Here is a 19,064-nt window from a genome sequence, read left to right as displayed (position 1 = left end):
TATGCTACAAGAAGGAGATTTCCAAACATTAAACATGTTTCCTGTGTGCTATGAAAGGACTCTGTGTACCTTTGAAATTAGCTGTCTCCACCATTTCTGTTGCACCTGCTTATAGTCCAGCAACCTGCCAAGGACAGAGCCAACCAAAATAGCAATAAAAATAATTTCCAAGGTCAGGGGAGTGCATCACGCTTGGGGCATTAAAAATCTCAGCTTTGCTCTAAGCTGCATTGATAATTGGCACCAGAGACAGCAGGAGGACTTTCCACCAGGGCGTTATGCTGCTTGGTGTCCATATGGCTCAGTGATATTTTGCTCGATTTTATTTCATGGTTGGAGAGATCAGAGTTTTCCTTGAAGAGCTGGCAGGCAGAGCAGACAAAATTCCCATGGTATTTTCCTGTTCTAGCAGCAAACTGCAAGGAGAAGAGTTCCTGCTGGGCTCTTGCAGATGAGAGGGCTCTGGAGCAGCAGTGGCGTACCAGGACACAGAATTGTGCAGGAGCTGAGGATAATTCCTCAAAGAAGTGCTGCTGACACTCACCTCCCCTCCTGCTCAAGTGAGGGAGCGGCGCAGTCAGAACAGGCACTGCCACCCAATGCAGAAGTCACTGGGTGACCATGTCCATCCCTCTGCCTTGCAATCCTGTTCGGATAGCACTTCCAAAAGCACCCAAACCTCTTAAAGCTGGGAGAAGCCAGAAGAGTCAGTGTGGTCTGGGAATCTTTAGGAAAAGATGTAAGGGTAAATGTTGCTACCTCAATAACGATAGCTTCACGCTACTGCAACTATTCTTCTACCAATATTTTGATGTTTTCACTTACAGTCATTAGAAATAACTTATTCCTGTCCCCAGACACCAACCAGAGCCACCATTAGTAATATTCTGACCGCAGGCAGGTGTAATAAAATTGATCAAGGTGTTGACACTTAAAGATACAAGCAAAGGAACATGATAAACTGCCAAGGACTGCGAGCAAGAAACACAATGTTCTTTCTTTGTGAAATAACACCTGGCAGGGATGGGTCTTTCGACTTTGCTTCATGTAGACAACAGCTTTCAAATTACCCAGGTAATCCATTTGGCCTCTCAGAGCAGAACGGGTTGGCAAAATAGCCCTCGTGCCCTTGAACACAGGGTGTCCCTGCTCTGGGCATCGCAAGACGTGCGGGACACAGGGGAGCTTCATCATCATTTGTCCCACCCTCTCACAAACTGGAAATGAATCCACGTGTGTGCAACTCCTAGCAAACACCTCTGCACATTTCCCTCCTGTCCCATATATTCCAGTTTTAATTAAACTGTGCATTACATGCCAACAAGATCATTGTGTGGACATGCCTAGTTTGTACGAAAGCATCCATCCCAGACAAATGAAATATTTATAGTATTTTAAGCTTCTGCTACTCAAAAAAAAAACAAACCAAAAAAGGAAGAAAAAAAAGGTAGCAGTAGGCAGAGAACATCACTGTGCAGGAACAAAGGTGGGGAGCACAAAAGAGACATTGGGTCCTGAAGCCAGAGAGGGGTGATTCCCAAACACATTTCGGGAAGGCAAGAGATGCACAGTATTAAGATGAGAGCCCAAGCACACCAGAGACACGGCCCCAGGTGTCAGGGCCAGCAACAACCACAGGCACACCCAGTCATCTCCCCTCCCACCCATGCCACCTGCCTTGCCTGTGGAGACACCGAAGTGTGGGGAAGCAGCTTGGCTTACCCTGAACACAAGGATCATGCCCTGGACTGAGGAGGTGATGCTCTCCTGGTCCTTTCACTGTTTTACAGAAAGCTGACACTTCTTCCAGCGGCCCCAGGTCCGTGATGTGCACAAAGCAAAATTAGGAAGATGCTGTTGCTGAGTACCTGGCAAACCAATGTGGCAAATTCCCTGGGAAATTGAAGAATTCTAAAGGGCAGTGCAAAATAATGGATTGTTCCAACAAAGGTGATTTGACAGCAGCTGCACAATTTGAATTCAGTGAGAGAAAATACATGGCAGGGCCTAAACAAGAGTGTTGACCATGAAGTAGACTTTCCTGGAACTGAAGTGAAAAGGCTAATTCATCAAGCTGTAATGAGAACCTCATTGTCATTCATCTTTTATGTGAACATTTGCAGGCAAGAGCCTGGATGTCAGGGGAAAGCCCTGTAATTAATTTATCTCTGTTGTGTAAAAGGTAACGGATCTGAACAATAGGTTCTGTCCCAGCACAGCTGCCTCAAATAAAAATCAAAGTGATTATTTAGGTATTATTTCTCCTTCCATCAAAGGAAAAATAAATAGCTGCAGAAAAACTGGAACCATGAAAAATACACTGTTTGACAGAAAAGGTGGAGAAGACCACTTCCAAAAATCATATTGGCAAGAGCAACCCAACCCCTCAGCAGTGAGAGGTAAAAAAAATTACCATTTGTTTACAATGGGAGAATTTGTTACCTATCTGAAGGTACCAAGTTAGGATTAAGGCCAAATAATGGAGGCAGCAATCAAAGGTATTTCCCATGGATGGCCCTCAATGTTCAGAAGACCATGTCAAGATTCCCTGCAATTACAAAACGCTGGCTTACTCTTCTTGTGCTTGCTTTAATCAAAACCCTTTATTTTTGGGAAAGCACAAGAGGCACTGGAGGACCTGACACCCATTGAAAGTCAGCAAAATCTGTGTGCTTCATAGCAATTTCTGCCTTTGCCCTCGCTGCCTCCTACACCTCCAGCAGCCTGGTGTGCAGGACGCTGGATCAGTTCTAAGCACACAGCTTAGGGTCACACAGGGTCTCGAGGGGCGCTGGGACCCGCACCCTCCCCGGGAGCAGCGTGAGGCTGCGGCTCCGGGCGGGGCACGGGGCGCGAAGGAAACTCGCCGTGGCTCAGCGGGGGCTGCTGCAGACAGAGCTCTGCCCTCGCTCCATCACCAGCCACCACTGCCCGGCACCGCAGCGAGGGAGGACTGACCGCAGCCACATCACCGCGGCGAGCGGCACCGCTCACAGCGGGACGGGGACCCTCCGGCACGGACAGCCGGGATGCTCCAGTCCTGGGCATGAAGCAGGAGCAGAGGCTGGATTCTCCCTCAGCAGCACCGACTGCAGCACTGCTCCTCTCTGACAGGGAGACGATCTGTCCATCTGCCCAAAGACCCACACCTGCACACAGGTGAAACGCTTCCTCCCCCTTCCTTCCTGTTCTCTGCAGCAGCCCTGTTTCCAGCCCCGAGTAACCAAAACTTGTATCAAGGGCATCATGTTGCTCTGGCTGAAGTCAACAACAGAATTTTCACTGACTTCAATGCTCCTGAACTGTGCTTTGAAAGAAAAATTACCAAATCGAGTGAAAAAAAGCAAACCAGAACTAGTAGGATACTCCCCAGACAAAGTGAATCTAATCCCCTTCCTTCTTCAATTCGAATTCCAGGACTTTAAGACATTAAAATTATTTTTTTTCCAAATCAAATAAATTTCTGCAAGCCCCCTCTCATTTCTTTGGACCAAATCTCACAAACAGGACTAGGATTTTCAAGAACCAGCACTCAGACAAAATCAGACACGACAGTAGCCAGCCACCTGAGGGTGGCAGTGGGCTTGAAGTGGCTCCTGAGGACCTGGTGCTGGCAGTGATAAAACACATAATCACATCTTTAAGGAGAAATACAGATTAGAAATGAGACCTGTGAGCTCCAGCTGTGGCAGAGCCATGGAGACACTAAATCACAGCAGAGCAGGGAAACCTCTGAGGAGCGCAGAGGTAAGAATGGAGCCTACCAGGGTTGCTCTGAAGGAGAATATCCCTGAGAAAGGTCCCTGGGCTCTCACTTGATGGCAGGCTCGCACATGCTGTGGGACCTCCTGTCGGACTCAGGGGATGGCACTGAGCACCTCTGCCAACACCCACAGTTTGTGAGCAGACCAAAAACATGCAGAAAAAATAATATGAGATCTGATGGTGATCAGCACAAAAACATCCACATTGATTTGACAGCCACCCATAATGCTCACCAGCTGTGGCAGCATGGCAGAGAGGAAGGGTTCCACAGCATCTCATTTGTTTGCAGTGGCAATAAATCTGGGTGAACACTGACCTCTCATCCCGGTGAGGCTGAGGTTTCCAAGCAATGACTAACTGAAGACCATTTAATGCAATTCTGCAGGAGCACCAGTAGACTCACAGGAGTGACAGAGACTTGCCTGAACTGCTTTTTGTACACACAGGTGCCAGAGACAGTTCTTGCCCTTTGGCAACTATTGACCCAGAAATGGACTTGTACAGTTTGAGGTCCAGCTCAGCGTGTGTTTGGTGCTGAGCACGAGCTGACAGCCCTGCTGCCAGGCAGCTTCCATCCAGCAGTTCCAAACCTCGGGGAGCAAGTGGAAAGACAAGGGAGTGGGACAGCTGGGGCTGCATAAATTATCAGTCACAGCAGATGATGTATCGATATGTAAAAAGAAGAAAGAGCAGCCTGGGTCACTGTTTGCAGCCAATGCATTAGGTGAGCTAATTAAAGAGACAAGAAGGAAATTACAGTCAGTGGAAAGTGAGGTAGTTGATGTCTGAGAAAGGAAAAAAACCATCCTGCTGCCCATGCCAGACCTGCCAGGCGTCCCTCCATGGCCACAGCTGTGCTCAGTGCAGGGACTGTGCGGGGCCAACAGGTAGAAGGGTTTTTTAGGAGGAGGAAAGCACAGCAAAGGAGAAAGAAAAGGCAAAGAAACACTGCTTAGTCCTGAAACGCAAAAGCAACAGCAATTTGGGTCTGTTCCTAGACCTGAGCTCCTATCTTTTTCCACTTTACATCACCATGGAACTCTTGAGATTAAAACAACCAGGGTGCTCGCCAATACACTGGTGAATCCACAAATATGTAGGTCTCCAGGATTTTTAAATTTTTTTTTTTTCTGTTTGCTGGTGTGGTTGGAATTCAGCCTTTAAGGATGTTCTTGCCATCTGGGATATCCCAGAGGACTTGTTTCTTCCTGTGTTTTGCTGGCAACCATGGGGAAAAAATCATAATGAATGACCTCTTTTCTCTTTTCCTTCTGCACCAGCTGGCTCTGATACCCTTTCCCAACCTCCACTTGCATCTTCTACCAAAACAGAATCTCATTTCCCAGAGACTTCTTCAGGCTTCTCAAGATAATGAAAAAACCAGCATAATGGAAACACTTCACATGGGCTTTCCTCTCTCAAATGAACTTGCTTTTTTATTTGGGAAGCTTTTGGAATAAGTAATTTCCCTCTATTCTGTTAATCCCAGCTCCCTGCACATCAAGGCACATCCTAAACTGGCCATACTGAAAGCCATTAGATAACCTCCACAGGGCAGAAACAGAGGCCTCTGCGATTGCTCTGACTAAAGAGTTTGCCAGAAGGAAAACACAGAATGGGTCTTCAGAAGTGTGCGGGAAGAAAAAAGCAAGAGGATAAGATTTTTTTCTTTAACGATCACCTCTTGATTCTCTGTTTCCAGAGAACATGAGCAGAGTGGATGCAGCCCTTCCCAAGAGCGGCTCTGGCACTGCCGCGTGTGGGGAGCGGGGCCGGCCCAGAGCCTGCAGTGCTGGGGCTGAGCTCCACACTGGACACGGTACAGGATGAGAACATCATCCAGGATGAGACTGAGCAGCTCTCAGTCTCCAGCCGAGCCCAGAGGGTGGCTCTGCAAAATCTGATACTTGACTGACGTTTTCGTCCTTTAATATTTTTTTTTTGACGTTAAGATTTCTCCAGTTCCAGTTGTTCTGGTTTGAGTCCAGTTTGCTCCGTGGGCATGACAGGTTGCTTAGCAGCCGACTTTAAAGTTCGATTATTGTATTAATATTGATGCTATCATTGCGTGAATCATGATTCCTGTAGGAGGAATAATTTAAGTTTCTTTAAAATATTGATTTTGGAAAGATACCAAAGTGAAGGCACATGGGGCTGAATCCTGCTGGCACAGCAGCTGGAGGATGAGCATCACCGACTGCGCAGGGTGGGACTGAGACCGGGAAAAGCAGATGGAAATTCTTGGATAGTTTAGATTTTAATGGAGCTGCCCTCCACTGGGAGCACAAACTCAGGACAACACAAAAATATTTCTGCATTCAAAGGAGCTGATGTTCTCATGTGTATGGGAATACCTTTTTCTTGGAGCCAGGGAGCTTTCCAAGGCCATAAACATGGGTGCTAGAAATCTTATCTGAAATCTCTAGATTATGATCAGAAGTCCAAAGAAGTCATGAACGCAGAGTTCTGTCAAGAATGTCTGTATTCTCTCAATATTTCCCACATAAAATACAAAAAATGAGTTACATAAATAACATTCTGTGAAAATGTCCTTAATGGCTGTGCTTTGACACATCTTTAAGATCATAAACTTCACTCTTTTTAATGTTTTTGGTAAGACTTGTAATGAGAAAAGACAATTCTGAAGTCCTGACATTAATAAATCTATTGTAAAAAGGTCACCTTCGCCTAAGAATGTTTTATTATCAGTGGAGCAGAATAGCTGTGAATATGTAATGACTTTTATCTGATGATTGCCTTGTATTCTTTCTAAGGAAAGACGGCTGATAATTTACATATAATCATTGAAGTGTTTGGCAGCAGAAAAACAAACTTGTTCAGAGAAATTAATTATAAAGCAGCCATAGAAGAGACATGAAATTTAACTTCTGATCTTTGTGTGTCTCTAAGAGGTTTCAAAAGTCACCACAGGACTGCCTGTCCCCTGGGATGCCACTGTATGGCTGGAGTCAAACCAGCACTGGAGATTCACTTTCTGTATAAATCACTGGAAAGGTTATTTCTCATTTTCATTTGATTTTTCCACTTCGGTGTAGAACCTCCACCACTTGCATTTAGCAGAACATAACATTACTCCTGATCTACCACCAACGAAGGTTTTTCAACAAAAGCTGCCTCTGTTAAGAAACCATTTTTATATACTAATGATCTTATCCCAGGAATGCTTTCCAAAGAGCCATTAAACATCACGCTCCATTTGCCAGGGGACACAGTGAAAAGTAGGGATATTTTTATAGTTGTAGTTTCAAGAAAAAAAATATTTTCTGAAAGTGCTGTCTGGGACAAAGGCTTTGTCCTACTGTGAAGTCCAATTACCTGGGGACCAAATAACTGTGAAACTTCATCAGTGCAGCAGTGCTGTGCCAACTCATCGGTATTTCAGAGGAAATACGATGGAGATTCACAGAGGATGGTTTTTTTGTTGCAAAGTGATGGCTGCTGACTCCTGGAAGCCGTTTCGTGGTTCTGCAGGGGGGGCAGCATGCCACCTCTCATAACAGCACTGAGTTCCTTTCATGTGCCAGAGCATTGGAGAACAAACAGGAACACCTCTGAGGGATAAGCGAGGGACTGGGAAAAGGGATGGAGAAGAACCAGAGGAGCAGGACAGGCAGCAGTCGAGATTTGTCAGGAACCCTTTTGACAAGAAGCTGGAGAGACCTGAACTGTAAATGGGACTTAGACAACAGAAGAGAGGACAAAGCAATCCAGAATGTAGTGAAAGCTTGAGGATGTGCAACTACAACTCTCCAGGAGTCAGATGAGCTGAAGTCCAACTCCTGAGGTGCTTCCAAGCACATCCTGTGCTATTTGCACCCATTACAGGGCTGCTGTCCAGCCTGCCCTCCAGTTTGGAGCCTAATATGAAACAGGAGGAGCCTTAATCTCTCTGTATCAGGAAATGGGTATTTAACTTAATTTTTTCAAACCCTAATTGCATCCTTATTCTTCCTAATACTGAGCTAATAAATGAGGCATTCCAGATTCCACCCTGGCATTTCAGCACACCATAAAAACATACACATCAGATGAAGCAACCATTAGCTGTGTCATGCATTCTCAGCCAGTGCAGCTCCAATGCCACATTTCACAGATGGGTTCAGTGACTGCTGTTCTGTGAGGGCAGGAGCAGCGGGGTGGGCTGATTAAACCAAACTAACAACGTAATTTGGGGCTACTTGTTCTGTTTTATCATAATAGACTTGAGTTGGTTTGTGCTTTCTCCATTCTGTCACCAGGGCATCTTTTTCAACAGAAGAAATCCAGTTCCAGTGATGGCATCCCCAGAGCAGAGCCCACCCTGAGAGAGGCCATGGGCACTGAGGTGCTGTGTGGGGCTGTGCTCATGTGTCCATTCAACAGTGAACACTGACAGATGAAAATATTCACAGTTGCCACAAAACTTGCTTCATTTTTCATCCTGTTGGGGATGAAACACCTTCTTAATGTCTTTTACATCAAAGAAATTGTTTCTTTATCTGGTATCATCCAACCTGTTTTCCATTCCCAATCTCCATTCCCCTAGAAAGCTGAACTCTAATTGGTATTCAGTGAATAAATTGTCATTACTTCTATTAACTATATCACATTTTTAAACTCCCAAGATAAGGGAATTATTGTTCTCAATACCAAACAATGATGCTGCTCCTGTCAGGAGAAAGGGGTGAGGGATAAAAATTCCAGAAGTAACACTCCACCAGTAAAAGGCGACTTTTGTCAGCTCTTCTGAGCCCCAAACTCTGCTTGGAGCTCTGGCTATAGACAAACACCCTCATCCCAGTGGGAGGACCCAGCTCCCCTGGCACCCCTGCCTCGTGCTGTGTGAGCGCACGCACCTTCCACTGCCACCCCAGTGCTGCAACTCGGGCTCTGAAGTCACCACTGAGCTTCAAAAATCCACAGGTAGGAGTTCACAAGCTCAAGTTAATCTGTGTGTTGGTATCTGATTCAGGGAAGCAAGAAGAGGCTGCTCCAGCTCCTACGCAGACAGAATTTATTCCACCCCATCTCACAAGAGATGTAGTGTTCCTTTTGTCTTGTTTTTAATTTTTATAAGAGGAAAAGACTTGAAAAAGGACATATCTGCACAGCCCAATTCCCATTTGCACATTTCAGTTTTGAGTCCAGAGATGAACAGGATGCAGTGGTGTGAATTGTTACAATAACATTAAAAATGCAGCAGAACTCATTATCCTAAATCTAATCTCTCCCTCTGAAATTCTGTCAGACTCATTATGTTGGTTCCCTTTTTGACACGGTTTAAGCACCTCCAGGGAGCAGCTGTACAATACCAATAACAATGATTAAATTGCTGTCTAAAGCTTCACTGGACATCAAAAAAAAGTAGATTAAATTCACACTTAGAGACACTTTTTAAAGAAAATTATCAGTGTACCAAAATGGTGCAGCTTATGATGTGCCCTTGCGGAGTAACTAAACACCAGCTCACAGAGCAAATGTCACATAAACCTTATGGACACAGGACTCCGAGGGGTCCAGGTCACAGCCCTGAGGGACGTTGTGTTCCCAGGGAAGCAAAAAGCTGACACTTCATCCAAATGTCTCACTAACTCCAGCTTTGGAAACGTGCTGCTTCCTGCCTTCTGGAGGTGCCATTTCCACTGCACAGCAGATCTCAGCCAAGCCCCTCCCAGGCTCCAGGTGCTCCCACCTGGGCCACCAACGAGCCCCAGCCCCGTGAGACTGATCAATCTGCAGGGCAGCCTCAGCAGAGCCTTTTCTCAGCACTTACACAGCATGTGCCTTGGGCTCCTGCTCCAGGTCAGAGGGGCCTGGAGCACCCCAAAGCCATCTGCCTTTGCCAGCTGTATCAGTAGGCCTAAAGGAAAAATGTTTAAATCTTCAAATTCTCTTTAGTTTCTGATCTGACACAGTCACTTCAAAAGTACAGATTCATCCACATTTAAGACAATGCCACCTCTTCTCAATAAAGGACCCCACTGAGATCACTGAGATTTAATCAGTACTCTAAATTAAAACACACATCAAAGTTTTCTTGAGGACAAGTAATGCAAGTGCATGCTTACTTTTTGGAGGGGAGAGTTTTAAATAGAGCTACATATAGATGAATATCATCAACCAAATTTGTAATTAATTCCAGCAACTCATTAACTGTAGGAGTAAAGTCACTGGAGCTTCACTAGTTTATGAGACCTACAGATGGGTGTCCATTTACTGCCTAAAGTGTGTAAATCATGCCAGGGTTTTATTAGGTGGTGTATTGACTAATACCGAGACTCTGTCCATCAGAGCTGCAAAGAACCAGAACACTGGTTTTTAACTGAAATTCCGCTTCAGCGCTCAGGAGTCAAGTGGAACACAAACAATATATAAACTTTGTGCTAATTTCTCCTTAAATTATCAGTATTCCCACTGAGAGTCAGTAAAACTGACCTTCAGCTGCCCTGATAAGTCATGGTTAAAGGAGTGGAGATCCTGACCTGCACCAGGTCTGTATGCTCAGTCCTTTGAAGAGTGCTGGCTGTGTCCCAGCGTGCATCCTGAAATAAATCAAAACCGAACCGAAAAGTCACTTTGAATTATTATTAACAAGCACGGCACTATTTTAATTGGCCCCCTGGTGAATACTGGCCTAAGCATGGGGACAATAAATGGCCTTACTGTGTGAAATTTCTGCTTTGAATCCAACAGTGAAAAAAGTCCCCAAACTCAGAACAAAACACTGACGTGCACATGAGCACATGGAGAGAGCTGGGAGCACCAGGTCTGGTAAGAGCTCTGTCTGTTCAGTCAGTCTGGAGCTACCACACGGTGATTGGCAGGCAAACTCCAGTGGCCTCGGCATCAAACCAGCCATGGTGATTGAGTGTTTAAACTCAAGACTAAAACAGTCCAGTTTTTGTATATCAGGAATGCTGGGGAACTGTATAACTTAGTCTTCTACAAAGGCTGTTTCTTTTCTGGAAGTTGAGGGAAAGCATCTCGCAGAGCCCCACTGATGTGTTGCACCTCCTGCTGGACCTGGGGTTTCCAGCTTCACTCGGAAGTCAAAACAGGACAAAAAAAGAGTCAAGTCCTCCTACAGAAAGCAAGAACTGAGCCAAATCAGCCTCCAAGTAAGCTCCACCAGTGCTGTTGCCACCCTCTATTCATCAGGAACAATGACTGCAGGCATTGAAATTCCACACTGGTTTGATAAACAGAGTGCTGCTTTTTTAGTGTGTCACATTTAGGCAAGAGAACAGATTCTGGCTGTAAAAAAAGTACCCTTGGAACCTGCTTTTATAGTTCTTACTTGAAATATTTCTCAACAGTCCTCTCATCACATGCATTTAAACAACTGCAGCCTCAGGAGTGTAATAACCAATAGCAAATCCACTGACTTTTCCAGGGAAGAAATGCAAGTCCTACATGCAGGTCACAATTTAATGAGTTCACAGACAACAAAGCTCCCAAACCAGAGGGGAATTGATGCTAATTACGACAGGGAATCCCAGTGTCTCCACTGCATCTGTAGTGTCACTCACCTGCAACCACCAACTTTTCACATATTGATTTTAAGGTTAGCATCAGGCACAGCACCTTGAAGTGAAACGTGTCCCTCTGCCTCAGATTTGCACTGACAGGGATCAAACAGCCAGTAATTGGTAGGGGGGAAACATCCCATACTCCCCAGGCATAACTGGAACAAAGGAATCCCAGATTCATGAATATTTAGCAAGTTTCCACACTCCTATGCAAGACAGATGTATTTTGGTTTTAAAAGAATGTCAAAACCATTCACTGCAGTTCCCTTGTGAGATTAGAGTGGCCCCTTTTCTGGGAGCAGTTGGTTTTGTGGCCTCATCCTGCATCTTCCTGAGGACTGGTTTAGGGCTGGAACTGTTCAGGGAGGAAAATGGCATCCATACAGACATCTTTTATTTTCAATTTTCTTTTCATTTACATTTATCTTTGGGCTTTGAGGTTGTTTACATCTGAAATACATTTGTCAGGAGTTCAAGTATTTCCTAGCCATTGCTCACCTTAGTTCTTTGAAAGTATTGTCAAGACAAAGGAATCACACACAGCCACAAGTGTCACCTGAGGAGGAGTTGTGAGCAGCAGGCTGGACCAGAGGACAAGCCCTGCTGGCATCCTGCCCAGGGGTGGCACAAAGCACAGCCCTGCCCTGCAGCCAGAAACATGAGCTGGGGACACTAAGCTCTGGTGTGCCCAGCTGTCTAAGAAAGGGGTTGGGGTCCGTGGCCACCCTGTCATGGGCCAGAGCAGCCACAGACACCTCCCCCGTGGCTTTACCCATCCCTTGGGAATTGCAGGCGGGGGCAGCCACGAGAGCTGTGCAAGGGGCAGAGGGGTACATAAAGTGCTCCAGCGGTGAATTTAATGCCTGGTGATAAACCCTTTATCCGTTCTGAAGGACGGTGCTTAAACAGATGCTGTTAGTGGTTGTATTTCAAAAGTCAATGGGGCTAAATAAATCTAAAATTTACTTCTACTAAAAGTGCTATGAGGCCAAGCTCTTTTTATTCTTTAGGTGTTCAATTTAGCAAAAATCCAGAGATCTGCTGGAGAATTTAAGACTGCCATGAACAAGAAAGCTTTTTAGTTAAGCTTTCATCTCTTCAAGTGAAGAACTAAATTGATGATTTTTAAATAATTTACATCCCAGAAGTAGTGTTAAAAAAATGTCCCAAATGGAGCTAAAAGCATCGTAAATATAATTTCCTGTCAGATTATATGAAATACCCTGATAAATGAACAGCTCTTAAAAGGACACTAACAGTGGACTTGGAAGGTCTGACTCCAGGTTTCTGAAAATGCCAGCTCTGAGCAGCTGCCATTTGACTTCAGCTCTTCAGCCCTGAGCAAATCATGAGATGCAGAAGTATGAGTGTGTACTTTTTTCCTTTCTCTGATTTATTACATCAGTGCTCATGTTTTGAAGAACCTTATCCATCCAAGAAACAAAGGGAAGCTAGTCATCAACCCAGAATGTGGGGAAGGGGAGAGAGACATGACTGTTTATCTGCTCAATAAAGATCCTTTTGAATGCATCACCAGCTGCCAACAAACGCAAATGTCTTTTATTTTCCTTTCAGTGAGTGCATGTGGGAGGGGAGGAGAGAGAGGAAGGAGTCTGTGTTAGCTCTGCTGTTACACTGCTGAATTAAGACAGCCACCTACCCATCATCTACTTCCAAATCCCTTTTGATTTTCAGACACAACTGACATTTCACTGCCTTCTGTTGCCCATCCTGCTTAAATATTAATGCATCCAAAGGTTCAGATGACTGTAGCCATCCAGAACAGAGAATCAGAAATTAAAAGCAAACAGGCAGAACAAAGCCCAGTAACGAGTGCGTGGTTCCGAACTTGCTGGGAAAGCTGAGATGAGCATACAGTCAGCTTGAGCTGTGAGTCATCCTTTCTTGTTATTAATGCAGTATTTATCAGCACTCACTCCTTTCCTCATGATTTCTGCCAGCTCTGTTTTCACACCGCATTCATCACCACAGCTTTCCCGTTTCTCTGCCCAGCTAGCACAGTGCCCGTCATGCCCAGCAGGCCCAGCTCGTGTTCTCAGGCTCTGTCTGTGTCCTGTACTCCCATTGTGCCAGCACCCTGTTTCTCTGGATGTTGCACTTCCTTTCCAATTGTTTGTGTTTCTACGTGATGGGGCAGCAGTGGTGAATAAAAAGTGACAGCCTACATCGAGTGTTGTTATGACGCTGTCATTTCAATTTTCAAACAGAGCCAGCACGAATTGAAGGCAGCTCTTCAGACACACTAAACAGCTTCAGCACGACGGCGGAACTGACCTCTGAGCCCAAGACATGGCACTGTCCTTCAAAGCACAAGGGATGATCTAACTTGTCCTACTACCTCCACTGGCCATCAGTCAGAGATTGGGGTACTGCTGCACAGGGGTTGTGCATCTCTGCTCAGGAGCCCTCTCAGCACAGCACTGACACTGGAACTGCTGCTCCCTGCTCTGTGACCACCTCTTCTGAAGGCTGGACTGAAATTCAAAACAACAGCCTTTGATGTTTTCAGAGGTAGGAAGAATGCCATTTGGGCAGCCAAGGAACATTACAGCTTGTGGAACTATCATTAAAACCTGAAAAACCTGCCTTGGCATCAAAACACCAAACACACTTTCTCACTGCTCTGATGATAAAGGTTTATATTTCATTACACCAGTGAACTATGATTATTTTGCAGAACCACTTCTCCATCCCCAGCAATTTAAAATATGTCAGATTTTGTACCCTTGTGTGTACAATTTGAAAAGTTTCTAACTTGCTAATCAAGGGATCAGGACAGAGAGATCATCTTCCTGGAATTTACTACCAGCACTGTAAGAGCAATTACATGGAAGATGTCCCAGTACTGATGCCACACAAAAACTTAAGATTGTCTAGAAATTAATTTCTAAGGCCAATTCCATACGGTGTCTTTGGGAATAATTGCAATGTGAGTGACATACAGTGATTGTTCAGCTTCCCACTGAATCGAAGCCCTTGCACCGTTCATGGTAGAGATGCTCCCCAGGCAGGAAAATGGAAATTAAAGCCAAGGCCACGGCTCATGCCTGCTGACCTCAGTGGATGCTGCAGTGACTCCCAGCCACATCCTGTGGGGATGAGCTGACTGTTCATGAGGCTAATGAGGAACAGACAGCTGCCATTAGCTGAACAGCAGCAGTTTGCTCTCAGGGCAGTTAAGGGTTTTGGTTGCCTGTGGTGTACCATGGATGCAACTCTTACAGGTGCAGCCCCAGCTGGATCTGACAGCCTCACCCCACGTTGGGATGGAAATGCCCTGGCTGAGCTGCCTGAAGCCTGGCTGCTCGCAGGGCACGGGGCACGGCACCAGGTCACCAGGCTGCTCTGGGGACAGGGACAGAAAGGCCTGAGGACCACATGGCGTGTCCAACAAACCACCACAAGAGCTGAGAACAGACACCAAACTCCTCTGTGACACCAGTCCCACCTTCCACACTGACCTGTCAATCATGGGGAGGGTGAAAGATAGAACTCTTAGAAGAGGAAAGAGAAGATGCTAAATGCAGACGTTATGGGAAGTGCTCAACATTTCCTTCCATTCAGCCTGAAAGTCAGAAATGATAACGGCTGAACCCTAAGGAGAGGAGGATGAAAGGGTTTCGCTCCTGGGCATGTGACACTGCTCCCCTTTGTGGGACCAGATGCGAGGAAAGAGAGGAGAGAAGAAAAGCAAAGCTGGAGCTGAAAGGCTCTTTTTCTTTTCTTTTTTTTTTTCCCCCTTTTTTAAGAAAGAACAAAATTAAAACGATCCTGAAAGAACAACTCTTCCTTTCAAAGACATTAGTTTGGGAAGCTGGCTGTAAAAGGGTACATTTTTGAAATGTGGCTGCAGTTACCAAGCAACCTGCTCTGTTGCCAGCAGTGCCTCCGAATTCGGGGGAGGCAAAGCCCGTGGCTCTGCCCTCCCAGGACAGCGAGTGCAGCTGGGCAGTGTGGACAGCTGGCACACCACGGTGTGTGGAGCCAGGACCCCCCACCCAGAGTGGCCTCCAGAGCTAGCTGGGCCTTTGGAAGTAGTGATGATGGCAAAACAATGGAGGCATTGCACTGACAGAGGATGGAGGAACAAGAAGAGGAAAATCTGAAATCAGCCCAGTAGCTGCAGCAGAAGAGCTCTGGGTTTATGTAGGCGCAACTATAAGCATAATTTGATGTATATTACTAAAATTAAGGCAACAGCAAACAAAATTCTAAATTAACATTCACAGTTCTCATACACATTGGATACACTGCAGTGCTTTGAAGGATTTTCTATAGCCCAGGGATCTAACAATGGGAAGAAGAAAATAGATGCCCTGGGACCCAACCTTTCCAGGCTGAAAAACCCACAACTCTGCCTGGGTCCAGAGCTTCACCAGAGCTTTCATTCCATTAACTCCACACAAGGATATCATTACACTTTTCTAATCAAGAGCTGTTTTGTTACCTCCATTACTGTTCTAAATGAGAATTAGGCACAACGTGTGCTTAATTTAGGCTATGAGTTGAGCTGGCAAAAAATCTAAGCTTACATCCAAGCTGTACAAAGAGCTGAGGTGTTTTATTCCCCCCATTTGGTGAAGAGAACTGGCCCCAAAACTTCACAACCTCGCACTGTTCCAAATGTACTCCTGGCAGCCTCTGTCCACAAAATGCCCTGAGCTGCCTGATGCTGAGGGCTGGGTTCAAACCTTTTGGCTCAAAGCTTTATCGGAAAGACTGTGATTAAACGTTGTTTGAGACAGCTGAGGATGCCAATACCAAAGATGGGATTTGGGCAGCACCTCCCAGCACCTCTTTCCACCATTTTGAGCCACCCTCCACCAGCCCCTGAACCAGATGCAGCAGCGTAAGCCCCCGTGCTGCAGCGTCACCCATGCAGAGCACATGGCACTGCCACTGCAGCATCTGCCTCTACTCCAACAGCCAAAGCCAACTCTGGGAGGTATCTTAGGAGTGTAAGATCCCTTGCTGATCTGCACAATCTTCAGCAAGTGTTCTGTGCATGGCCCTTGGCATACTTATTGGGTGCTCTGAGATCATGGGAAAGTTTGCCAACAATCATATTAGACTTCACAGTTTTCCCTTCATTGCACCCAATATGGCATGTATGTTATAAACACAGTCATTGTGAAAAGAGAGTGATGTTGTCACTAAACAGCTGTTTTGCTCAGTTCTTTCATGAAATAACTGAACATTGTAGGTAGGCATTACATGGAATGCCTAATCCCTGAGTATTTCAGGATTATTAGATGAAAAGGACAAGAAAACTATTTGCTACATTACATTCCTTTATGAAACCACACAGTCTTTTAGATATTTCTTCTTGAAACCGCATTGGCAAAACCTGTCACTTTCCTGAACTGATCCTTACTGTTACAATTGAGCCTACTTTCTGAAGTGACTGAAAGTTTGAGTCATTTAGCACAAGCACTGTTCCCACAACAGGATTCTAAAAGTAATGCCACTCATTCCAAATTTCTTTGCTGTATTTTGTGCAACAACCATGCAGAACCATCAAGCAGAGAAAGAAAGTGCCCAGGGTTTTACCGAGACACTGACTGCCTCCAGCTGCCACTCCTCCCATCACTGACTGATTTCACGACATGACCATAATTCACACAGGCTTTTTTCCCCAAGTTTTGCCCCTTTTCTCTTTTCTTGCTAATTTCCCCTAAATGGGGCTGGTTTGAGTCTTGGGTAGTGGCTTGACACTGCTGTTTGCAGCCCGTAACCCCTCAGCCAGGTCACCTTGTGGCAGCAGGACTCTTGCCCAGGGATGTAGTGGGTCTTGCAGTTCCCCACATGGTATTTTGTACACAAAGTCCTGGAAACAAACTGGCATTAGAGAGGGCTCAAAGCAGCGGGGCTTTTGTTTTATAAACCCTGGCAGTTTGTCTGGGCTTCACCTGTGTTTAGAAATCGAGGCACAGCAGCTGTGAGACCCCCAAAAAACAGTGCTTGTTTTCATGTCAAATCTGTGCAAACAGCTCATATGTCAAAGTGACAGCATCTCCCTGGGATGCTCCTCACACCAAGCAGGTCTCTCCGGTGCTGAGTGTGCCAGGTGGCTGCAGACCCAGCCAGCTGTCCCTCCTGCAGCAAAGGTCCTGAGTGGCCATACCTGCCCACACACACCTCCATACACCTGTGCTGCCCACACACACACTGTGGGGCACACACTGTGGGCAGGAGTTTGGTACATTTTCAGCATAGTTTTTCTCCCTGAGAATGCTGACTGAATTTTCTGCCACTGCTTCACCTGGGCACAGTCCTGCAATTCTATTGATTTAGGCCCCAACCCAGCACATTTAAAAATGTCATTGCATTTAACATTTGATTAATTTAATTTCAGTAAAACGGAATTAATTTCACAATTTTACAGCCTTGAAGCCGTAAGCCCACATAAAGGTTGGATGGGTTGCAATCTAATAGATGCACAACTTCCTGGGGTTTAGAATAGACCTCCACCCATCAGCATTTTAAAATTTGAATGTTACACTACTAAGCCTCAGGGTTTTCCATTAATCAAAATTACTCTAGGATCACTCTAGGATTGCAGCCCTATCAGTCCATCAGGTCCCAGAGAACATTTGTTAAGAGCAAAAGCACTTTAGTCGTTCATGTTGAGCTGACCAACCAGGTTCCTCTTCTCCAAAGTCGTGTAGAGATGGGAAAGCCAAGTGTCATTCAAGTAGCGTCAGCACCCCGTTGTGGGGTTCAGACCCCACTCCTGGGGTGCGCTGCATGGAGAGATCCCCACACCTGCATCACTCAAGCCCATGGGACTGGTCAGAGCATGAAGCACTGTGCAGCATACAGAGAGGAAACAGGATCAGCCTCCACGTGGCATCCCAATTCCCTCTTTCCTCCCACATCCAAGAAGCCCCCTGAGTGCTGCTTTCCCACAGCCAGGCAGGTGCTTGGTCTGATGTTTCTGATCCACACTCTCAGGCACAGGGAGGAACCAAAGGTGGGTCCCATAACCACATTCTGTTTTGACCACAGAGTTGGAGTCAAAAAGGGATGGATCTCCACAGATTTCATTAAATATGTGTAGACTGTGGGGTGTTTCAAAACCCCAGGCAGGGGTGCAGCCTGCCCCCATTTAAATGCAGATGCTTTAAGAATAATTTAAAATTCCTCAATCTCCATGTGAAGCAGCAGCAGAACCGAGCTGGAACATGCAGGGAAGGTGGCAGCACAGGCAGTCCTGAGGACACCAGCAACTGCCTTTCAGCTCTCACATTTATAAATAATTTATTTCCAGCCACCTGTGCCCAGAATAACAATTTTCTGCCTGAAATCTCCACGCTGGTGCCGGGAGGCTGTCAGGGACTCGCTTTCCCGGGACCCTCTCGACCTGTTGGGAAGGGGTCCAGGTCTCCAGAGGGGCAGCTCTGGAGGGATCTGCCCCTAGTGGGAAGAGGCACGAGAAACAAACAGGGAGCATCCGTTCAGCTGATCGCGTTAGGGCTTCTCGCTGCTGCTGCCGCCACCCTGCTCTCTGCCGATGCAGCCATCCGTGCGTTTGGACAAACATCCAGGCAGAGGGAATGGGTAGGTCTGGAAACGTCGGCAGCTGCAGAAGGCTGCAGAGCTCTGCTGTGAAGCAGCCTTAGAGGAGAGGCTGTTTCGCCGGGCAGGGGAGCGTTATGAAACACGAGCGCACTGGCCGTGCTTGAGGATTTTGGCAGCGCGGCGCGGAGGCTGCTTCCACCCTGCCTGTTGGCGCAGGAGGCCATGGAG

General features: G+C 46.2%; 1 protein-coding gene across 1 annotated transcript in view; it reads left to right on the top strand.

The window, feature by feature from the left end:
- The first annotated feature begins 18,487 nt into the window (after positions 1–18,487).
- The window catches only part of WSCD1 (WSC domain containing 1), a 21,222-nt gene continuing 20,645 nt past the window's right edge, over positions 18,488–19,064 (top strand). Inside the window, exon 1 of the mRNA XM_008631136.2 lies at positions 18,488–18,875. The gene's annotated coding sequence lies outside the window, so the exon portion shown is untranslated. The remainder of the gene's footprint in view (positions 18,876–19,064) is intronic.

Source organism: Corvus brachyrhynchos, unplaced genomic scaffold (genome assembly GCF_000691975.1).
Source record: "Corvus brachyrhynchos isolate BGI_N302 unplaced genomic scaffold, ASM69197v1 scaffold283, whole genome shotgun sequence".
Classification (NCBI taxonomy): domain Eukaryota; kingdom Metazoa; phylum Chordata; class Aves; order Passeriformes; family Corvidae; genus Corvus; species Corvus brachyrhynchos.
This window is presented reverse-complemented; position numbering and strand designations above follow the sequence as displayed.